The sequence below is a fragment of the Artemia franciscana genome, chromosome 19, assembly GCF_032884065.1.
Source record: "Artemia franciscana chromosome 19, ASM3288406v1, whole genome shotgun sequence".
NCBI lineage: Eukaryota > Metazoa > Arthropoda > Branchiopoda > Anostraca > Artemiidae > Artemia > Artemia franciscana.
The window spans coordinates 1297780-1323231 of NC_088881.1; the positions used below are offsets into that span (position 1 = coordinate 1297780).

The 25452-nt window shown below is 35.4% G+C and overlaps 2 long non-coding RNA genes across 2 annotated transcripts in view; one reads left to right on the forward strand and one right to left on the reverse strand.

The window, feature by feature from the left end:
* LOC136039148 (uncharacterized) overlaps positions 1 to 25452 on the reverse strand; it is a 66151-nt gene that overhangs the window by 25525 nt on the left and 15174 nt on the right. The gene's annotated exons all lie outside the window — the stretch shown is intronic.
* LOC136039146 (uncharacterized) lies at positions 8293 to 9005 on the forward strand. The gene is made up of 2 exons (XR_010620379.1): positions 8293 to 8417; positions 8873 to 9005. It is a non-coding gene; the product is annotated as an uncharacterized LOC136039146 (long non-coding RNA).

Consider the following 25452-nt stretch of genomic DNA (forward strand, 5'->3'; position numbering starts at 1 on the left):
CCCAAATCCCCCCAATCAAATCAAATCCCCCCTCCCCCGGGGACTGCAGGGAAGTAAGTCATCCCTAAAGACATAGTTATTACGTTTTTCGACTATGATGAATAAAATGGCTATCTCAGAATTTTGATCTGCTGACTTTTGGGAAAAACTGAGCGTGGGAGGGGGCCTAGGTGCCCTCCAATTTTTTTTTCACTTAAAAGGGCAATAGAACTTTTAATTTCCGTTGGAATGAGCCCTCTCGTGTCATTCTAGGACTACCCAGTCGATACGATCACCCCTGGGGAAAAAAAAAAACAAAACAAAAAAACAAATAAACACGCATCCGTGATCTGTCTTCTGGCAAAAAAATGCGAAATTCCACATTTTTGTAGATAGGAGCTTGAAACTTCTACAATAGGGTTTTCTGATACGCTGAATCTGATGGTATGACTTTTAGGGGGTGTTTCCCCCTATTTTCTAAAATGAGGCAAATTTTCTCAGGCTTGTAACTTTTGATGGGTATAACTGATCTTGATGAAACTTTATATTTAAAATCAGCATTAAAATGCGATTCTTTTGTTGTAATTATTGGTATCAAAATTCCATTTTTTAGAGTTTCGGTTACTATTGAGCCGGGTTGCTCCTTACCGTTTGTTACCACGAACTGTTTGAAAGGGCATTTAACTCACACACTAAAATATTCACAAACAAATCTAGTGAAAGAACATGGATTCGAACAGAAAAAACTAATTTTGCATTCCAAATAAACAAAAAAATGTTTATATATTATTTGCAACAAAAAATGTATATTGGTGTAACCATTGTATATTTTACAATGGTAGTCAATGAGAATTTAAGAGAAAAAAAACTATTTAATTCAAATAAAGCAATGACAACCAACTAAAAACAAAACAACCACAAAACATGTGGAGTTGACGTTCTCGGATTTATTTTTTTAGTAATTAATGTTTTGCTGTTGTTTTTTTTTAGTTTGTTAGCTTGTTGATTTTTTAGTTTGTTGTTTGTTTGTTTTTGTTTTTTTAGTTCATTACCCGTTTTTACTCATAAATTTTCGTGAATGGCAAAGCAGAGTATTCTAAGAAACGATCTTTCTTTTATCGAAATATTTCAACTGTAGTCCTTTATTGAGACAATTTCAATTAAATCAACCATCAGAGAAAAGCCGTTTGTTTTTGTGCAAGAGAAGCATCCAATTTTTCCAAATAACGCGAAATTTTTCTTTTTTTTTAATTTTTGGTCTTCCTGGGAGGAGTGGTATGATTTTCCCCATGCCATTTCCTGTCAGCAGTTCAGCGTAAGCACTATAACTGGTTCATTTAGCGAACTGGTGACATTTAGCGAAAACAAGTTGTTAATAGGCCAATTATCAACAAAACGAAATTCTTTTTAGGATCCAGAAATATAAGTCAGCACCAATTTCAAAAGTTACAACTGTAAAAAATTAAAAGCATAAATGTGTTTTTTTTGTTTTTTTTTAGTCACCACAGAGCGCTCCTGTTGTTGGATAAGAGCCTTTTTCACGCATGGTTCTTGAAGACGATTCTTGGAAATTAGTAACTGACTGTACTTCTGCACCTGCATTTAATCATGAAAAAGCTCATTTGACCAACGAGTCAATTTTTATTTCAATTTACGCCAGTTGGAGAGCACATAAAAAAAGGCTCGTTTTTTTATAAAATATATCCCAAGTACATTTTCACAACGTAAATCTTATTTCTTCTTTTGCACGCATTATATCAACACCGTTCATGTGACGTCATATTTATTGGAAATCTTTTCCAAATTATAAAAGCATCAATGCAGTTTAGACAACATGACGTCATGTTCTCTGTAAACATCATAACACTTGGCCGACATGACGTCATTTTCTTAATATAAGAAAAACTGAACAAACAATGTCTATCATTTGCATAAAGTATCTCTTACTTAAAACATGTTCATTTTTAAAACCATTGTAATTGGGATTCCAGTCTCAGTTGCTGGAATATCAGCTTGTTGGGCTATTAAAAAATATATGGAACACAAAACAGCTGACTGTTCAATAGAAGTCGCAGAAGTACAGAGCTCTGAACCCAACAAGGAGAGTGAACCGAATCCAAATGTTGTCGAAATAGAAAAGAACAAAGACCATAGTTACACACGTAAAGAAGAACCCGAAGAGGAAAAATGCTGGAAAAATCTGGGTCCTGTTTGCAAGAGTGCAGCCTCTATTTGCAAGACCGAGAAATCATTCTTGAAGACTGCAGCCTCCTGTAGTATAACTGTTAACGAAAGCAAATGTGATGTAGACCAGGTCAAACTTCAAATAAACCCCTTTAAACATAGCATAAATTTTTCTATTTATGACAAAATGAAGATGACTATTTCGTCCATCATCCTTCTTCCTCTGAGAGTGATTGGTGTTGCCACTTGCCTAGTTACATCTTATTCGATTGCTTCTATAGGACTTTTGGGCATATCCGAAGAAGAATTAAAATCAAAGCCTATGCAAGGATGGAGGCGAACGCTGCGAGCCATTGTATCTAAAATAATGGTTGGGCTCTTTTATTGTTCTGGTTTCAGATTAAGAGTAAAAGGGAGACAAATGACGGCAAGAGAAGCACCCATTCTGGCACTGGCACCACATTCGTCGGTCTATGATTCGCTGTTAGTTTTCTTCCTAGGGTCACCTTCCATTGTTGCCAAGGAAGAAGTGAAGAAATTGCCGTTTTTTGGAAAATTGGTCAATTTTACTCAGCCAATATATGTGGATAGACAAGATCCCAATTCTCGATCAAAAACGATTGAAGAGATGGTGCGTCGAGCAACATCTGAGGATCCCTGGCAACAGACTTTGATATTTCCTGAGGGAACTTGTTCAAACGGGAAATCTCTGATCACTTTCAAGCCTGGTGCATTTTATCCTGGAGTTGCTGTACAACCTGTGTGCATTAGGTACCCCAATAGGCTCGACACTGTAACTTGGACTTGGGATGGACCTGAAGCTTGGAAGACTGTATTGTACACTATGACCCAGTTTGTTACTTATGCTGAAATCGAATTTTTACCTCCATATGTCCCGTCAGATGAAGAGAAAAGAGAACCGAAAATGTTTGCCTCTAATGTACGCTCTGAAATGGCCAAATGCCTTGAAGTACCCATTGTCGAATATTCCTTTGAAGATTGTCAACTTATGATGAAAGCAACCAAATTGGAATTGCCAAGTGAATCGGGCTTGATAGGAGTGGCCAACTTAAGATCCAAATATGGATTTGATAGAAAAGACCTGGAGACAGACCTAGAAAGCTTCGCAAAGATTGCAGATAAAAAGGAAGGGGTTATTGGACTTCGAGATTTGGCTTCTTACTTGAAAATATGTGGCAATAACCCTTGCCTTATGCAAATATTTAAAGCCTATGATCAGGATTATAAAGGTTTTATAACCTTTAAGGAGTTCATCGTCGGCAGAAGGTCTGCTTCACTTCCTTGCCATCAAAGAACAAATTTTGGAAGCTGCCTTTCAGCTTCCGGAGCGTGTAAAGAAAGGCTATGTACATTTACTGACAAAAAGATTGCTGGTTTCTCTACATAGCTTATCAAGACCATGGAAATCAGAAGTTCCTACCCTCTGTTTTGTAAGGATTCTTCAAAAATAAACTTCTTGCAATCTGCAGTGCCCGCATGCCACATGTAGCAGTATCTTTCTTGAGCATTGCAGTTATAGATACTGGGATTGTAACAGATCAGTTTTGACTTATAATTCTGCCGAGCCACGTTTAGCAGTGCCTGCATGCATAATTTAATTTTGTAGGTGTTTTTAAATTGCTTTTGATCTCTGGTGTTATTTTTGTAATTGACAAGAATATTAAGACAAAATAAAGTGAATTTAAATTTGAATATCCTTAGCGAGTATTGCAGGTATAGGTACTGAGATTGTAACAGTTAAGTTTTGACTTATAATTCTAACGAGCCTCGTTTAGCAGCCAGATGTAGCAGTATCCTTCACGAGTATTGCAGTTATAGGTACTGAGATTGTAACAGTTAAGTTTCAACTTATAATTCTGACGAGCCTCGTTTAGTAAAAAACTTTAGCGTAAAGAGCAGGGCGTTTAGGAGGGCTCTCAAACAATCAAAATGTTTTAATTTTGGCTCTCGCACACGAATAATTAAAACGAGATTTGCATATTAATTTTTTTTGTGGCTAAATTGCTTTCTCATAGTTTCAACCGGACGATTTTGAGAAAAAGGGGGGTGGGGTAAGAGGCCAATTTGCCGTCCCATTTCCGGTTACTTATAAAGGCAACTAGAACCTTTTTTTTACGAACGTTTTTATTAGTTCAAGTTCAAGTTCTATTTATTACTACATAATTTCAATATAAAAAACCAATTTGGCAGAGAGAGGGCTCGAGGCCAAATGGCAAACAATTAAATAAACTGTATGCTATAACTACATCAACATAAAATAATATCATGAATTAATCATAATCCATCCAGGTTCCAGATTCAAACCACCAGACTGAGTTGGGATTAACCGCCACAAACCACACATTTATTATTTATTTACTTAATTTATTTTTTTTTTCCAATTTTTTTTTTTTTTTTTTTGCAGTTATTTTATTTTTTTGCATTGCAGTTATAGATACTGGGATTGTAACAGATCAGTTTTGACTTATAATTCTGCCGAGCCACGTTTAGCAGTGCCTGCATGCATAATTTAATTTTGTAGGTGTTTTTAAATTGCTTTTGATCTCTGGTGTTATTTTTGTAATTGACAAGAATATTAAGACAAAATAAAGTGAATTTAAATTTGAATATCCTTCGCGAGTATTGCAGTTATAGGTACTGAGATTGTAACAGTTAAGTTTTGACTTATAATTCTAACGAGCCTCGTTTAGCAGCCAGATGTAGCAGTATCCTTCACGAGTATTGCAGTTATAGGTACTGAGATTGTTCCAGATTCAAACCACCAGACTGAGTTGGGATTAACCGCCACAAACCACACATTTATTATTTATTTACTTAATTTATTTTTTTTTCCATTTTTTTTTTTTTTTTTTTTTTTTTTTTTTTTTTTTTTTTTTTTTTTTTTTTTTTTTTTTTTTTTTTACTTTAAACATTTTCTATGAGCATTGATTTTATTTTGTTTTTAATTTTAAAAAAAACTACTTAATTCAAATAAAGCAATGACAACCAACTATTATTTGCAACAAAAAATGTATATTGGTGTAACCATTGTATATTTTACAATGGTAGTCAATGAGAATTTAAGAGAAAAAAAAACTACTTAATTCAAATAAAGCAATGACAACCAACTAAAAACAAAACAACCAAAAAACATATGGAGTTGACGTTCTCGGATTTATTTTTTTAGTAATTAATGTTTTGCTGTTGTTTTTTTTTTTTTTTTAGTTTGTTAGCTTGTTGATTTTTTAGTTTGTTGTTTGTTTGTTTTTGTTTTTTTAGTTCATTACCCGTTTTTACTCATAAATTTTCGTAAATGGCAAAGCAGAGTATTCTAAGAAACGATCTTTCCTTTATCGAAATATTTCAATTGTAGTCCTTTATTGAGACAATTTCAATTAAATCAACCATCATAGAAAAGCCGTTTGTTTTTGTGCAAGAGAAGCATCCAATTTTTCCAAATAACGCGAAATTTTTCTTTTTTTTAATTTTTTGTCTTCCTGGGAGGAGTGGGATGATTTTCCCCATGCCATTTCCTGTCAGCAGTTCAGCGTAAGCACTATAACTGGTTCATTTAGCGAACTGGTGACATTTAGTGAAAACAAGTTGTTAATAGGCCAATTATCAACAAAACGAAATTCTTTTTAGGATCCAGAAATATAAGTCAGCACCAATTTCAAAAGTTACAACTGTAAAAAATTAAAAGCATAAATGTGTTTTTTTTTTGTTTGTTTTTAGTCACAACAGAGCGCTCCTGTTGTTGGATAAGAGCCTTTTTCACGCATGGTTCTTGAAGACGATTCTTGGAAATTAGTGACTGACTGTACTTCTGCACCTGCATTTAATCATGAAAAAGCTCATTTGACCAATGAGTCAATTTTTATTCCAATTTACGCCAGTTGGAGAGCACATAAAAAAAGGCTCGTTTTTTATAAAATATATCCCAAGTACATTTTCACAACGTAAATCTTATTTCTTCTTTTGCACGCATTATATCAACACCGTTCATGTGACGTCATATTTACTGGGAATCTTTTCCAAATTATAAAAGCATCAATGCAGTTTAGCCAACATGACGTCATGTTCTCTGTAAACATCATAACACTTGGCCACCATGACGTCATTTTCTTAATATAAGAAAAACTGAGCAAAGCACAAAGTATCTCTTACTTAAAACATGTTCATTTTTAAAACCATTGTAATTGGGATTCCAGTCTCAGTTGCTGGAATATCAGCTTGTTGGGCTATTAAAAAATATATGGAACACAAAACAGCTGAATGTTCAATAGAAGTCGCAGAAGTACAGAGCTCTGAACCCAACAAGGAAAGTGAACCGAATCCAACTGTTGTCAAAATAGAAAAGAACAAAGACCATAGTTACACACGTAAAGAAGAACCCGAAGAGGAAAAATGCTGGAAAAATCTGGGTCCTGTTTGCAAGAGTGCAGCCTCTATTTGCAAGACCGAGAAATCATTTTTGAAGACTGCAGCCTCCTGTAGTATAACTGTTAACGAAAGCAAATGAGATGTAGACCAGGTCAAACTTCAAATAAACCCCTTTAAACATAGCATAAATTTTTCTATTTATGACAAAATGAAGATGACTAATTCGTCCATCATCCTTCTTCCTCTGAGAGTGATTGGTGTTGCCACTTGCCTAGTTACATCTTATTCGATTGCTTCTATAGGACTTTTGGGCATATCCGAAGAAGAATTAAAATCAAAGCCTATGCAAGGATGGAGGCGAACGCTGCGAGCCATTGTATCTAAAATAATGGTTGGGCTCTTTTATTGTTCTGGTTTCAGATTAAGAGTAAAAGGGAGACAAATGACGGCAAGAGAAGCACCCATTCTGGCACTGGCACCACATTCGTCGGTCTATGATTCGCTGTTAGTTTTCTTCCTAGGGTCACCTTCCATTGTTGCCAAGGAAGAAGTGAAGAAATTGCCGTTTTTTGGAAAATTGGTCAATTTTACTCAGCCAATATATGTGGATAGAGAAGATCCCAATTCTCGATCAAAAACGATTGAAGAGATGGTGCGTCGAGCAACATCTGAGGATCCCTGGCAACAGACTTTGATATTTCCTGAGGGAACTTGTTCAAACGGGAAATCTCTGATCACTTTCAAGCCTGGTGCATTTTATCCTGGAGTTGCTGTACAACCTGTGTGCATCAGGTACCCCAATAGGCTCGACACTGTAACTTGGACTTGGGATGGACCTGAAGCTTGGAAGACTGTATTGTACACTATGACCCAGTTTGTTACTTATGCTGAAATCGAATTTTTACCTCCATATGTCCCGTCAGATGAAGAGAAAAGAGAACCGAAAATGTTTGCCTCTAATGTACGCTCTGAAATGGCCAAATGCCTTGAAGTACCGATTGTCGAATATTCCTTTGAAGATTGTCAACTTATGATGAAAGCAACCAAATTGGAATTGCCAAGTGAATCGGGCTTGATAGGAGTGGCCAACTTAAGATCCAAATATGGATTTGATAGAAAAGACCTGGAGACAGACCTAGAAAGCTTCGCAAAGATTGCAGATAAAAAGGAAGGGGTTATTGGACTTCGAGATTTGGCTTCTTACTTGAAAATATGTGGCAATAACCCTTGCCTTATGCAAATATTTAAAGCCTATGATCAGGATTATAAAGGTTTTATAACCTTTAAGGAGTTCATCGTCGGCAGAAGGTCTGCTTCACTTCCTTGCCATCAAAGAACAAATTTTGGAAGCTGCCTTTCAGCTTCCGGAGCGTGTAAAGAAAGGCTATGTACATTTACTGACAAAAAGATTGCTGGTTTCTCTACATAGCTTATCAAGACCATGGAAATCAGAAGTTCCTACCCTCTGTTTTGTAAGGATTCTTCAAAAATAAACTTCTTGCAATCTGCAGTGCCCGCATGCCACATGTAGCAGTATCTTTCTTGAGCATTGCAGTTATAGATACTGGGATTGTAACAGATCAGTTTTGACTTATAATTCTGCCGAGCCACGTTTAGCAGTGCCTGCATGCATAATTTAATTTTGTAGGTCTTTTTAAATTGCTTTTGATCTCTGGTGTTATTTTTGTAATTGACAAGAATATTAAGACAAAATAAAGTGAATTTAAATTTGAATATCCTTCGCGAGTATTGCAGTTATAGGTACTGAGATTGTAACAGTTAAGTTTTGACTTATAATTCTAACGAGCCTCGTTTAGCAGCCAGATGTAGCAGTATCCTTCACGAGTATTGCAGTTATAGGTACTGAGATTGTAACAGTTAAGTTTCAACTTATAATTCTGACGAGCCTCGTTTAGTAAAAAACTTTAGCGTAAAGAGCAGGGCGTTTAGGAGGGCTCTCAAACAATCAAAATGTTTTAATTTTGGCTCTCGCACACGAATAATTAAAACGAGATTTGCATATTAATTTTTTTTTGTGGCTAAATTGCTTTCTCATAGTTTCAACCGGACGATTTTGAGAAAAAGGGGGGTGGGGTAAGAGGCCAATTTGCCGTCCCATTTCCGGTTACTTATAAAGGCAACTAGAACCTTTTTTTTACGAACGTTTTTATTAGTTCAAGTTCTATTTATTACTACATAATTTCAATATAAAAAACCAATTTGGCAGAGAGAGAGCTCGAGGCCAAATGGCAAACAATTAAATAAACTGTATGCTATAACTACATCAACATAAAATAATATCATAAATTAATCATAATCCATCCAGGTTCCAGATTCAAACCACCAGACTGAGTTGGGATTAACCGCCACAAACCACACATTTATTATTTATTTACTTAATTTATTTTTTTTTCCAATTTTTTTTTTTTTTTTTTTTTTTTTTTTTTTTTTTTTTTTTTTTTTTTTTTTTTTTTTACTTTAAACATTTTCTATGAGCATTGATTTTATTTTGTTTTTCAGCGTATTAGTAGAAAGTTCAAGTTTGATTACATTATGATAACTTTGCCATACCCTCAATATTGTGTTTCTCAATGAAAATCTTGGATCTTTCTGAAATTATCAAGGGTTGCCGGGCTTTACAAGGATTACGCGTGTTATGGTCGTGATCGGAATTAGTTCCAGAAAATAGATCGGGTTCATAAAAATATTCAGGTAGAGAATTTGAATGAAAATGAAATTAATGAAAGAATTTGAATGAATGAAAGTAATAAATATACATAATTTACGAATTAACTTACGTAACAAACTTCTATATTCGTATATTTTTATTAAGTATATAAGAGGGTTCGTCCCCTCGTCAATATCTCGTTCTTTACACTAAAGCTGAAATTTTATCCCAATTCTTTAAGAAGACTGAAAACGTCTGTACTCTTCCCAATAACCATTTCTATATGTAGACAATGGTCAAAGTTTGTGATTTGCAGCCTCTCCCCCGGGGACTGTGGGGGACTAATCATCACCAAAGATATAGTTTTTAGGTTTTTCGACTATTCGGAACAAAATGGTTATCTCAAAATTTTGATCCGGTGACTTTGGGGAAACAATGAGCGTGGAAGGTGGCCTAGGTGCCCTCCAATTTTTTTGGTCACTTAAAAAGGGCACTAGAACTTTTAATTTCTGTTAGAATGAGCCCTTTCACGACATTTTAGGACCACTGGGTCGATACGATCACCCATGGGAAAAAGACAAAAAATAAAATAAAAATAAACACGCACCAGTGATCGGTGTTTTGGCAAAAAATACAAAATTCCACATTTTTATAGATAGGCGCTTGAAACACCTACAGTAGGGTTCTCTGATGCGCTGAATGTAATGGTGTTATTTTCGTTAATATACTATGACGTTTAAGGGGTATTTCTCCTTATTTTTCTAACTAAGCGAAAATTTCTCAGACTCGTAACTTTTGATGGATAAGACTAAATTTGATGAAATTTATATAGTTAAAATCAGCATAAAAATCCAATTCTTTTCATTTATCTATTAGTATCACAATCCCGTTTTTTGAGTTTTGGTTACTATTCAGCCGGATCGCTCCTTACTACAGTTCGTTACCACGAAATGTTTGATACTGATATTTATTCCTTAAAGTTTTAATAATTTTATATTTATCAAAGTAAAAAAGTGAAAATATTTGAAATGTATTACTGAAAATGTATATTTTCAGTAAAGGACAAATTATGTTCTAGTCTCGAGAAGGCAATTTCTTAGTTCTGAGACGCAACTGAGGTTCAAAGAAATGCGGGATTTCCAGCAAAATAAAATAAAAATCGCGATGGTCGCAATCAAATTTCCTAATTTCCAAGGTTTACAAAACTTTCACGAAAAATTTTTCGTCAAGGATTCATATCATGCAAATACAAAGTCGAAACAACAGGGAAAATCTGTTCAAGACAGTGGAAATCAATTCTGAGAATATTTCGGCCCTATGTCCAAGGGCCGTCTTCAGCACACTACGAGAACGAGAGAATAAAATATGTATATATAAATAAACTTACATTAAAATGTGAGAATTGAAAGGAATGATGTTTTTTTAAAAACTTTTTTTAAAAACAGCCCTAGCATCCTTACTTCAACCAAGTTCAACCAGAGGAAATATGTTAAGAAAACAGTTCTTACTTCATAATGTGCAGAATAACCCTAGTTAACATATTTTGCAGTGATTTATCTTCACTATTTTCCTTGTATTTCCAGTTTTTCTGTTGCATTTTTAAATATTTGTGTCTATTCTCTAAGTCTTGAAAATCGCTTACAAACAAACACCCAAGTGCCATCTAAATAATCTGATCTAACCTAACTTAACTATTTTATCAGTATTTGGCTATTAATACGTTGTTGTACTGATGGTGTTTAACTACGAATAGAGATTATTTGAAAATGGAAAATGCAATCTAATACATATTTATTGTTCGGAATTTTCTTAAAGATTGTACAACAGTGAAAGAAGTAAAGAGAAAGGTTTTCCCCCTGTAAAATATGTTGACTAGGATGTAAAATATGTTGACTAGGATTGTTGAATAAGATTCCTTATGTACTGAATAACAATACAACTACACCCTCATCTTGTCTATATGCCCCAACACCAAATATATTTCTACAACAACTTCTATCCCCATTACAGTAAACAAACTGTATTTCCTTAAAATCGTTGAGCATTACTCCAATTATGCTTAGGATATGCTAAATGATATCTAGAATTTGACTTTCAAAGTGGGGTTTTTCAACCCATTACCACAATCAAATGACTCGTTGCAAACAATCACTATGAGGCCACACATGACTGTATCTAGAGGGGCGAAAATGGTGGAAAGCAAGTGTAAAGCTAGGTTTTAAGAATATGATAAACTTAACCAAACTCCTATGGTCAAATCAGGGCCGTATACAGGGGGAGGGAGTTGTACCTGGTATTTAATCCCCCAACCCCCAATAATCAGAGGCTTAATGCCGGTCAGGATTTAAAAAAAGAGCTCTGAGTCACGATGTCCTTCTAAATATCAAAATTCATTAAGATCCGATCACCCACTCGTAAGTTATAAATATCTCATTTTTTTGATTTTTCCTCTCCCTTTAGCCCCCCAGATGATCGAATCTGGGAAAACGACTTTATCAAGTCAATTCGTGAAGGTCCCTGACATGCCTACCAATTTTCATCGTCCTAGCACGTCCAGAAGCACCGAACTTGCCAAATCACTGAACGCCTCCCCCCAACTCCCCCAAAGAGAGCGAATCCAGTACGGTTGCGTCAGTCACATATCAAGGACATTTGCTTATTCTATCCACCAAGCTTCATCCCGATTCCTCCACTTCAAGTGTTTTCCAAGATTTCCCCCTCCAACTCCCCCAATGTCACAAGATCTGGTCGGAATTTAAAATTAGAGCTTTAAAGCACAAGATCCTTCTAAATATCAAATTTCATTAAGATCTGGTCACCCTTTCGTAAGTTACAAATACATCATTTTTCGAAATTACCCCCCCCCCCCCCAACTCCACCAAAGAAAGCAGATCCGGTCCTGTTATGTCAGTCACGTATCTTAGACAGGTTTTTATTCTTCCCATCCAATTTCATCCTGACTTCTCCGCTTTAAGTATTTTATAAGATTTCCGGTCTCCTTCCCAACTGCCCCCCCCCCCAATGACGCTGGATCCGGTTGAGATTTAAAATAAGAGATACAAGTTACGAGGTCCTTCTAAATATGAAGTTTCATAAAGAGCCGATCACTCCTTCGTAAGTTAAAAATACGTCATTTTTTTAATTTTTCAGAATTACCCCCCCCCCCCAATAGAGCGGATCCGTTCCAATTATGTAAATCACGTATCTAAGCATTCTGCTTATTTTTTTTCCACCAAGTTTCATCCCGATCCCTCCAATCTAAGGGTTTTCCACGACTTTAGGTTCCCCCCAAACTCCCCCAAATGTCACCAGATCCGGTCGGGATTTAAAATAAGAGCTTTGAGACACGATATCCTTCTAAATATCAAATTTCATTTAGATCCGATCACCTATTCGTAAGTTAAAAATACCTCATTTTTTCTAATTTTTCAGAATTAACCCCCCCCCAACTACCCCAAAGAGAACGGATCCGTTCCGGTTATGTCAATCATGTATCTAGGACTTGTGCTTATTTTTCCCACCAAGTTTCATCCCGATCCCTCCACTCTAGGCGTTTTCCAAGATTTTAGGTTTCCCCCTCCCAACTCCCCCCCAGTGTCACTATATCCGGTCGGGATTTAAAATAACAGCTCTGAGACACGATATCCTTCCAAACATCAAATTTCATTAAGATCTGATCAACTGTTCGTAAGTTGAAAATACTTCATTTTTTCTATTTTTTCCGAATTAACGGGCCGCCCACTCCCCCCGGATGGTCAAATCGGGAAAACGAGTATTTCTAATTTAATCTGGTCCGGTCCCTGATACGCCTGCCAAATTCCAATTCGTCCTAGATTACCTGGAAGTGCCTAAAGTAGTAAAACTGGGACCGACAGACAGACCAACAGATTGACAGAACTTGCGATTGTTATATGTCACTTGGTTAATACCAAGTGCCATAAAAAACAACCAAAATACATATAAAAGATTTTTTGGCATTTTTGTGTTTTTTCAACAAGAACTTTTCTGATTAATTAAATAAAAAAAAACAAGTTTTTTAAAATGAAAGTAAGGAGCAACATTAAAACTTAAAACGAACAGAAATTACTCCGTACATGAAAGGGGCTTTTCCTCCTCAATGCCCCGCTCTTTGCGCTGAAGTTTGACTCTTTCTCTTAACTCTATTTTTAAAACACTAAGAAACTTTAGCGTAAAGAGTGGGGCGTTGAGGAGGAAAAGCCTCTTTCATGTACGGAGTAATTTCTGTTCGTTTTAAGGTTTAATGTTGCTCCTTACTTTCATTTGAAAAAACTTGTTTTTTTTATTTAATTTGTGGACGTTTTTGAATTAATGCATGTTTTAATCTTGGCTCTCCACACATAAATAATTAAAACAAGATTTGCAAGTTAATTAATTGCAATTAATCGGAATATTTTGAGAAAAAAGGAGCTAGGGAGGAAGCCTAGTTGCCTTCCAAGTTTTGGTTACTTAAAAAAGCAACTAGAACTTTTAATTTTTTGCAAACGTTGTCATTGGTAAAAAAATAGACGTAACTTACGAATTAACTTACGTAACGAACTTCTATATTCGTATGTTTTTATTGCGTATATGAGGGGGTTCAACCCTCGTCGATACCTCGCTCCTTACACTAAAGCTTAGATTTTGTCCCAATTCCTTAAGAATGACCTCTGAATCACAAGGGCCGTAGAATAAATAGTTGAAATTACTAGAAATACTTTAGCGTAAAGAGTGAGGTATAACGAGGAGGTAAACCCCTCATATGCATAATAATTTTAGTTCATTTTAAAATTTAATGCTGCTCCTTACTTTCAGTAGAAAAAACTTTTCATATTTATTTTTTCATTCTTTTTCAATAGAAAATCCTGTGCCCCCTTCATTGAAATTCTCTTCCCCCATGAGAAGTTTCTCCTTGGAAATATCCTCCCTAGTAACCCCCCCTCGAATCTCAATCCTCCCCAAATCCCCCCAATCAAATCAAATCCCCCCCTCCCCCGGGGACTGCAGGGAAGTAAGTCATCCCTAAAGACATAGTTATTACGTTTTTCGACTATGATGAATAAAATGGCTATCTCAGAATTTTGATCTGCTGACTTTTGGGAAAAATGAGCGTGGGAGGGGGCCTAGGTGCCCTCCAATTTTTTTTGTCACTTAAAAAGGGCAATAGAACTTTTAATTTCCGTTAGAATGAGCCCTTTCGCGACATTCTAGGACTACTCAGTCGATACGATCACCCCTGGGGAAAAAACAACAAAAAAACAAACAAAAAAACAAAAAAACACCCGTGATCTGTCTTCTGGCAAAAAATGCGAAATTCCACATTTTTGTAGATAGGAGCTTGAAACTTCTACATTGGGGTTTTCTGATACGCTGAATCTGATGGTGTGATTTTCTTTAAGATTGTATGACTTTTAGGGGGTGTTTCCCCCTATTTTCTAAAATGAGGCAAATTTTCTCAGGCTTGTAACTTTTGATGGGTATAACTGATCTTGATGAAACTTATATATTTAAAATCAGCATTAAAATGCGATTCTTTTGTTGTAACTATTGGTATCAAAATTCCATTTTTTAGAGTTTCGGTTACTATTGAGCCGGGTCGCTCCTTACCGTTTGTTACCACGAACTGTTTGAAAGGGCGTTTAACTCACACACTAAAAGATTCACAAACAAATCTAGTGAAAGAACATGGATTCGAACAGAAAAAACTAATTTTGCATTCCAAATAAACAAAAAAATGTTTATATATTATTTGCAACAAAAAATGTATATTGGTGTAACCATTGTATATTTTACAATGGTAGTCAATGAGAATTTAAGAGAAAAAAAAACTACTTAATTCAAATAAAGCAATGACAACCAACTATTATTTGCAACAAAAAATGTATATTGGTGTAACCATTGTATATTTTACAATGGTAGTCAATGAGAATTTAAGAGAAAAAAAACTACTTAATTCAAATAAAGCAATGACAACCAACTAAAAACAAGACAACCACAAAACATGTGGAGTTGACGTTCTCGGATTTATTTTTTTAGTAATTAATGTTTTGCTGTTGTTTTTTTTTTTTTTAGTTTGTTAGCTTGTTGATTTTTTAGTTTGTTGTTTGTTTGTTTTTGTTTTTTTAGTTCATTACCCGTTTTTACTCATAAATTTTCGTAAATGGCAAAGCAGAGTATTCTAAGAAACGATCTTTCCTTTATCAAAATATTTCAATTGTAGTCCTTTATTGAGACAATTTCAATTACATCAACCATCAGAGAAAAGCCGATTGTTTTTGTGCAAGAGAAGCATCCAATTTTTCCAAATGACGCGAAATTTTTCTTTTTTTTTTAATTTTTTGTCTTCCTGGGAGGAGTGGTATGATTTTCCCCATGCCATTTCCTGTCAGCAGTTCAGCGTAAGCACTATAACTGGTTCATTTAGCGAACTGGTGACATTTAGCGAAAACAAGTTGTTAATAGGCCAATTATCAACAAAACGAAATTCTTTTTAGGATCCAGAAATATAAGTCAGCACCAATTTCAAAAGTTACAACTGTAAAAAATTAAAAGCATAAATGTGTTTTTTTTTTGTTTTTTTTTAGTCACAACAGAGCGCTCCTGTTGTTGGATAAGAGCCTTTTTCACGCATGGTTCTTGAAGACGATTCTTGGAAATTAGTGACTGACTGTACTTCTGCACCTGTATTTAATCATGAAAAAGCTCATTTGACCAAAGAGTCAATTTTTATTCCAATTTACGCCAGTTGGAGAGCACATAAAAAAAGGCTCGTTTTTTATAAAATATATCCCAAGTACATTTTCACAACGTAAATCTTATTTCTTCTTTTGCACGCATTATATCAACACCGTTCATGTGACGTCATATTTACTGGGAATCTTTTCCAAATTATAAAAGCATCAATGCAGTTTAGCCAACATGACGTCATGTTCTCTGTAAACATCATAACACTTGGCCACCATGACGTCATTTTCTTAATATAAGAAAAACTGAGCAAACAATGTCAATCATTTGCACAAAGTATCTCTTACTTAAAACATGTTCATTTTTAAAACCATTGTAATTGGGATTCCAGTCTCAGTTGCTGGAATATCAGCTTGTTGGGCTATTAAAAAATATATGGAACACAAAACAGCTGAATGTTCAATAGAAGTCGCAGAAGTACAGAGCTCTGAACCCAACAAGGAAAGTGAACCGAATCCAACTGTTGTCAAAATAGAAAAGAACAAAGACCATAGTTACACACGTAAAGAAGAACCCGAAGAGGAAAAATGCTGGAAAAATCTGGGTCCTGTTTGCAAGAGTGCAGCCTCTATTTGCAAGACCGAGAAATCATTCTTGAAGACTGCAGCCTCCTGTAGTATAACTGTTAACGAAAGCAAATGTGATGTAGACCAGGTCAAACTTCAAATAAACCCCTTTAAACATAGCATAAATTTTTCTATTTATGACAAAATGAAGATGACTATTTCGTCCATCATCCTTCTTCCTCTGAGAGTGATTGGTGTTGCCACTTGCCTAGTTACATCTTATTCGATTGCTTCTATAGGACTTTTGGGCATATCCGAAGAAGAATTAAAATCAAAGCCTATGCAAGGATGGAGGCGAACGCTGCGAGCCATTGTATCTAAAATAATGGTTGGGCTCTTTTATTGTTCTGGTTTCAGATTAAGAGTAAAAGGGAGACAAATGACGGCAAGAGAAGCACCCATTCTGGCACTGGCACCACATTCGTCGGTCTATGATTCGCTGTTAGTTTTCTTCCTAGGGTCACCTTCCATTGTTGCCAAGGAAGAAGTGAAGAAATTGCCGTTTTTTGGAAAATTGGTCAATTTTACTCAGCCAATATATGTGGATAGAGAAGATCCCAATTCTCGATCAAAAACGATTGAAGAGATGGTGCGTCGAGCAACATCTGAGGATCCCTGGCAACAGACTTTGATATTTCCTGAGGGAACTTGTTCAAACGGGAAATCTCTGATCACTTTCAAGCCTGGTGCATTTTATCCTGGAGTTGCTGTACAACCTGTGTGCATCAGGTACCCCAATAGGCTCGACACTGTAACTTGGACTTGGGATGGACCTGAAGCTTGGAAGACTGTATTGTACACTATGACCCAGTTTGTTACTTATGCTGAAATCGAATTTTTACCTCCATATGTCCCGTCAGATGAAGAGAAAAGAGAACCGAAAATGTTTGCCTCTAATGTACGCTCTGAAATGGCCAAATGCCTTGAAGTACCCATTGTCGAATATTCCTTTGAAGATTGTCAACTTATGATGAAAGCAACCAAATTGGAATTGCCAAGTGAATCGGGCTTGATAGGAGTGGCCAACTTAAGATCCAAATATGGATTTGATAGAAAAGACCTGGAGACAGACCTAGAAAGCTTCGCAAAGATTGCAGATAAAAAGGAAGGGGTTATTGGACTTCGAGATTTGGCTTCTTACTTGAAAATATGTGGCAATAACCCTTGCCTTATGCAAATATTTAAAGCCTATGATCAGGATTATAAAGGTTTTATAACCTTTAAGGAGTTCATCGTCGGCAGAAGGTCTGCTTCACTTCCTTGCCATCAAAGAACAAATTTTGGAAGCTGCCTTTCAGCTTCCGGAGCGTGTAAAGAAAGGCTATGTACATTTACTGACAAAAAGATTGCTGGTTTCTCTACATAGCTTATCAAGACCATGGAAATCAGAAGTTCCTACCCTCTGTTTTGTAAGGATTCTTCAAAAATAAACTTCTTGCAATCTGCAGTGCCCGCATTCCACATGTAGCAGTATCTTTCTTGAGCATTGCAGTTATAGATACTGGGATTGTAACAGATCAGTTTTGACTTATAATTCTGCCGAGCCACGTTTAGCAGTGCCTGCATGCATAATTTAATTTTGTAGGTGTTTTTAAATTGCTTTTGATCTCTGGTGTTATTTTTGTAATTGACAAGAATATTAAGACAAAATAAAGTGAATTTAAATTTGAATATCCTTCGCGAATATTGCAGGTATAGGTACTGAGATTGTAACAGTTAAGTTTTGACTTATAATTCTAACGAGCCTCGTTTAGCAGCCAGATGTAGCAGTATCCTTCACGAGTATTGCAGTTATAGGTACTGATATTGTAACAGTTAAGTTTCAACTTATAATTCTGACGAGCCTCGTTTAGTAAAAAACTTTAGCGTAAAGAGCAGGGCGTTTAGGAGGGCTCTCAAACAATCAAAATGTTTTAATTTTGGCTCTCGCACACGAATAATTAAAACGAGATTTGCATATTAATTTTTTTTTGTGGCTAAATTGCTTTCTCATAGTTTCAACCGGACGATTTTGAGAAAAAGGGGGGTGGGGTAAGAGGCCAATTTGCCGTCCCATTTCCGGTTACTTATAAAGGCAACTAGAACCTTTTTTTTACGAACGTTTTTATTAGTTCAAGTTCAAGTTCTATTTATTACTACATAATTTCAATATAAAAAACCAATTTGGCAGAGAGAGGGCTCGAGGCCAAATGGCAAACAATTAAATAAACTGTATGCTATAACTACATCAACATAAAATAATATCATAAATTAATCATAATCCATCCAGGTTCCAGATTCAAACCACCAGACTGAGTTGGGATTAACCGCCACAAACCACACATTTATTATTTATTTACTTAATTTATTTTTTTTTTCCAATTTTTTTTTTTTTTTTTTTTTTTTTTTTTTTTTTTTTTTTTTTTTTTTTTTTTTTTTTTTTTTTACTTTAAACATTTTCTATGAGCATTGATTTTATTTTGTTTTTCAGCGTATTAGTAGAAAGTTCAAGTTTGATTACATTATGATAACTTTGCCATACCCTCAATATTGTGTTTCTCAATGAAAATCTTGGATATTTCTGAAATTATCAAGGGTTGCCGGGCTTTACAAGGATTACGCGTGTTATGGTCGTGATCGGAATTAGTTCCAGAAAATAGATCGGGTTCATAAAAATATTCAGGTAGAGAATTTGAATGAAAATGAAATTAATGAAAGAATTTGAATGAATGAAAGTAATAAATATACATAATTTACGAATTAACTTACGCTGAATGTAATGGTGTTATTTTCGTTAATATACTATGACGTTTAAGGGGTATTTCTCCTTATTTTTCTAACTAAGCGAAAATTTCTCAGACTCGTAACTTTTGATGGATAAAACTAAATTTGATGAAATTTATATAGTTAAAATCAGCATAAAAATCCAATTCTTTTCATTTATCTATTAGTATCACAATCCCGTTTTTTGACTTTTGGTTACTATTCAGCCGGATCGCTCCTTACTACAGTTCGTTACCACGAAATGTTTGATACTGATATTTATTCCTTAAAGTTTTAATAATTTTATATTTATCAAAGTAAAAAAGTGAAAATATTTGAAATGTATTACTGAAAATGTATATTTTCAGTAAAGGACAAATTATGTTCTAGTCTCGAGAAGGCAATTTCTTAGTTCTGAGACGCAACTGAGGTTCAAAGAAATGCGGGATTTCCAGCAAAATAAAATAGAAATCGCGATGGTCGCAATCAAATTTCCTAATTTCCAAGGTTTACAAAACTTTCACGAAAAATTTTTCGTCAAGGATTCATATCATACAAATACAAAGTCGAAACAACAGGGAAAATCTGTTCAAAACAGTGGAAATCAATTCTGAGAATATTTCGGCCCTATGTCCAAGGGCCGTCTTCAGCACACTACGAGAACGAGAGAATAAAATATGTATATATAAATAAACTTACATTAAAATGTGAGAATTGAAAGGAATGATGTTTTTTTAAAAACTTTTTTTAAAAACAGCCCTAGCATCCTTACTTCAACCAAGTTCAACCAGAGGAAATATGTTAAGAAAACAGTTCTTACTTCATAATGTGCAGAATAACCCTAGTTAACATATTTTGCAGTGATTTATCTTCACTATTTTCCTTGTATTTCCAGTTTTTCTGTTGCATTTTTAAATATTTGTGTCTATTCTCTAAGTCTTGAAAATCGCTTACAAACAAACACCCAAGTGCCATCTAAATAATCTGATCTAACTTAACTATTTTATCAGTATTTGGCTATTAATACGTTGTTGTACTGATGGTGTTTAACTACGAATAGAGATTATTTGAAAATGGAAAATGCAATCTAATACATATTTATTGTTCGGAATTTTCTTAAAGATTGTACAACAGTGAAAGAAGTAAAGAGAAAGGTTTTCCCCCTGTAAAATATGTTGACTAGGATGTAAAATATGTTGACTAGGATTGTTGAATAAGATTCCTTATGTACTGAATAACAATACAACTACACCCTCATCTTGTCTATATGCCCCAACACCAAATATATTTCTACAACAACTTCTATCCCCATTACAGTAAACAAACTGTATTTCCTTAAAATCGTTGAGCATTACTCCAATTATGCTTAGGATATGCTAAATGATATCTAGAATTTGACTTTCAAAGTGGGGTTTTTCAACCCATTACCACAATCAAATGACTCGTTGCAAACAATCACTATGAGGCCACACATGACTATATCTAGAGGGGCGAAAATGGTGGAAAGCAAGTGTAAAGCTAGGTTTTAAGAATATGATAAACTTAACCAAACTCCTATGGTCAAATCAGGGCCGTATACAGGGGGAGGGAGTTGTACCTGGTATTGAATCCCCCAACCCCCAATAATCAGAGGCTTAATGCCGGTCAGGATTTAAAAAAAGAGCTCTGAGTCACGATGTCCTTCTAAATATCAAAATTCATTAAGATCCGATCACCCACTCGTAAGTTATAAATATCTCATTTTTTTGATTTTTCCTCTCCCTTTAGCCCCCCAGATGATCGAATCTGGGAAAACGACTTTATCAAGTCAATTCGTGAAGGTCCCTGACATGCCTACCAATTTTCATCGTCCTAGCACGTCCAGAAGCACCGAACTTGCCAAATCACTCAACGCCTCCCCCCAACTCCCCCAAAGAGAGCGAATCCAGTACGGTTGCGTCAGTCACATATCAAGGACATTTGCTTATTCTATCCACCAAGCTTCATCCCGATTCCTCCACTTCAAGTGTTTTCCAAGATTTCCCCCTCCAACTCCCCCAATGTCACAAGATCTGGTCGGAATTTAAAATTAGAGCTTTAAAGCACAAGATCCTTCTAAATATCAAATTTCATTAAGATCTGGTCACCCTTTCGTAAGTTACAAATACATCATTTTTCGATATTACCCCCCCCCCCCAACTCCACCAAAGAAAGCAGATCCGGTCCTGTTATGTCAGTCACGTATCTTAGACAGGTTTTTATTCTTCCCATCCAATTTCATCCTGACTTCTCCGCTTTAAGTATTTTATAAGATTTCCGGTCTCCTTCCCAACTGCCCCCCCCCCCCCCAATGACGCTGGATCCGGTTGAGATTTAAAATAAGAGATACAAGTTACGAGGTCCTTCTAAATATGAAGTTTCATGAAGAGCCGATCACTCCTTCGTAAGTTAAAAATACGTCATTTTTTTAATTTTTCAGAATTACCCCCCCCCCCCCCCAATAGAGCGGATCCGTTCCAATTATGTAAATCACGTATCTAAGCATTCTGCTTATTTTTTTCCACCAAGTTTCATCCCGATCCCTCCAATCTAAGGGTTTCCACGACTTTAGGTTCCCCCCAAACCCCCCCAAATGTCACCAGATCCGGTCGGGATTTAAAATAAGAGCTTTGAGACACGACATCCTTCTAAATATCAAATTTCATTAAGATCCGATCACCTATTCGTAAGTTAAAAATACCTCATTTTTTCTAATTTTTCAGAATTAACCCCCCCCCCCCAACTACCCCAAAGAGAACGGATCCGTTCCGGTTATGTCAATCATGTATCTAGGACTTGTGCTTATTTTTCCCACCAAGTTTCATCCCGATCCCTCCACTCTAGGCGTTTTCCAAGATTTTAGGTTTCCCCCTCCCAACTCCCCCCCAGTGTCACTATATCCGGTCGGGATTTAAAATAACAGCTCTGAGACACGATATCCTTCCAAACATCAAATTTCATTAAGATCTTATCAACCGTTCGTAAGTTAAAAATACTTCATTTTTTCTATTTTTTCCGAATTAACGGGCCGCCCACTCCCCCCGGATGGTCAAATCGAGAAAACGAGTATTTCTAATTTAATCTGGTCCGGTCCCTGATACGCCTGCCAAATTCCAATTCGTCCTAGATTACCTGGAAGTGCCTAAAGTAGTAAAACTGGGACCGACAGACAGACCAACAGATTGACAGAACTTGCGATTGTTATATGTCACTTGGTTAATACCAAGTGCCATAAAAAACAACCAAAATACATATAAAAGATTTTTTGGCATTTTTGTGTTTTTTCAACAAGAACTTTTCTGATTAATTAAATAAAAAAAAACAAGTTTTTTAAAATGAAAGTAAGGAGCAACATTAAAACTTAAAACGAACAGAAATTACTCCGTACATGAAAGGAGCTTTTCCTCCTCAATGCCCCGCTCTTTGCGCTGAAGTTTGACTCTTTCTCTTAACTCTATTTTTAAAACACTAAGAAACTTTAGCGTAAAGAGTGGGGCGTTGAGGAGGAAAAGCCTCTTTCATGTACGGAGTAATTTCTGTTCGTTTTAAGGTTTAATGTTGCTCCTTACTTTCATTTGAAAAAACTTGTTTTTTTTATTTAATTTGTGGACGTTTTTGAATTAATGCATGTTTTAATCTTGGCTCTCCACACATAAATAATTAAAACAAGATTTGCAAGTTAATTAATTGCAATTAATCGGAATATTTTGAGAAAAAAGGAGCTAGGGAGGAAGCCTAGTTGCCTTCCAAGTTTTGGTTACTTAAAAAAGCAACTAGAACTTTTAATTTTTTGCAAACGTTGTCATTGGTAAAAAAATAGACGTAACTTACGAATTAACTTACGTAACGAACTTCTATATTCGTATGTTTTTATTGCGTATATGAGGGGGTTCAACCCTCGTCGATACCTCGCTCCTTACACTAAAGCTTAGATTTTGTCCCAATTCCTTAAGAATGACCTCTGAATCACAAGGGCCGTAGAATAAATAGTTGAAATTACTAGAAATACTTTAGCGTAAAGAGTGAGGTATAACGAGGAGGTAAACCCCTCATATGCGTAATAATTTTAGTTCATTTTAAAATTTAATGCTGCTCCTTACTTTCAGTAGAAAAAACTTTTCATATTTATTTTTTCATTCTTTTTCAATAGAAAATCCTGTGCCCCCTTCATTGAAATTCTCTTCCCCCATGAGAAGTTTCTCCTTGGAAATATCCTCCCTAGTAACCCCCCCTCGAATCTCAATCCTCCCCAAATCCCCCCAATCAAATCAAATCCCCCTCCCCCGGGGACTGCAGGGAAGTAAGTCATCCCTAAAGACATAGTTATTACGTTTTTCGACTATGATGAATAAAATGGCTATCTCAGAATTTTGATCTGCTGACTTTTGGGAAAAATGAGCGTGGGAGGGGGCCTAGGTGCCCTCCAATTTTTTTTGTCACTTAAAAAGGGCAATAGAACTTTTAATTTCCGTTAGAATGAGCCCTTTCGCGACATTCTAGGACTACTCAGTCGATACGATCACCCCTGGGGAAAAAAACAACAAAAAAACAAACAAAAAAACAAAAAAAAAAACGCATCCGTGATCTGTCTTCTGGCAAAAAATGCGAAATTCCACATTTTTGTAGATAGGAGCTTGAAACTTCTACAATGGGGTTTTCTGATACGCTGAATCTGATGGTGTGATTTTCTTTAAGATTGTATGACTTTTAGGGGGTGTTTCCCCCTATTTTCTAAAATGAGGCAAATTTTCTCAGGCTTGTAACTTTTGATCGGTATAACTGATCTTGATGAAACTTATATATTTAAAATCAGCATTAAAATGCGATTCTTTTGTTGTAACTATTGGTATCAAATTCCATTTTTTAGAGTTTCGGTTACTATTGAGCCGGGTCGCTCCTTACCGTTTGTTACCACGAACTGTTTGAAAGGGCGTTTAACTCACACACTAAAAGATTCACAAACAAATCTAGTGAAAGAACACGGATTCGAACAGAAAAAACTAATTTTGCATTCCAAATAAACAAAAAAATGTTTATATATTATTTGCAACAAAAAATGTATATTGGTGTAACCATTGTATATTTTACAATGGTAGTCAATGAGAATTTAAGAGAAAAAAAAACACTTAATTCAAATAAAGCAATGACAACCAACTATTATTTGCAACAAAAAATGTATATTGGTGTAACCATTGTATATTTTACAATGGTAGTCAATGAGAATTTAAGAGAAAAAAAAACTACTTAATTCAAATAAAGCAATGACAACCAACTAAAAACAAAACAACCACAAAACATGTGGAGTTGACGTTCTCGGATTTATTTTTTTAGTAATTAATGTTTTGCTGTTGTTTTTTTTTTAGTTTGTTAGCTTGTTGATTTTTTAGTTTGTTGTTTGTTTGTTTTTGTTTTTTTAGTTCATTACCCGTTTTTACTCATAAATTTTCGTAAATGGCAAAGCAGAGTATTCTAAGAAACGATCTTTCCTTTATCGAAATATTTCAATTGTAGTCCTTTATTGAGACAATTTCAATTAAATCAACCATCAGAGAAAAGCCGTTTGTTTTTGTGCAAGAGAAGCATCCAATTTTTCCAAATAACGCGAAATTTTTCTTTTTTTTAATTTTTTGTCTTCCTGGGAGGAGTGGTATGATTTTCCCCATGCCATTTCCTGTCAGCAGTTCAGCGTAAGCACTATAACTGGTTCATTTAGCGAACTGGTGACATTTAGCGAAAACAAGTTGTTAATAGGCCAATTATCAACAAAACGAAATTCTTTTTAGGATCCAGAAATATAAGTCAGCACCAATTTCAAAAGTTACAACTGTAAAAAATTAAAAGCATAAATGTGTTTTTTTTTTTGTTTTTTTTTTAGTCACAACAGAGCGCTCCTGTTGTTGGATAAGAGCCTTTTTCACGCATGGTTCTTGAAGACGATTCTTGGAAATTAGTGACTGACTGTACTTCTGCACCTGCATTTAGTCATGAAAAAGCTCATTTGACCAACGAGTCAATTTGTATTCCAATTTACGCCAGTTGGAGAGCACATAAAAAAAGGCTCGTTTTTTTATAAAATATATCCCAAGTACATTTTCACAACGTAAATCTTATTTCTTCTTTTGCACGCATTATATCAACACCGTTCATGTGACGTCATATTTACTGGGAATC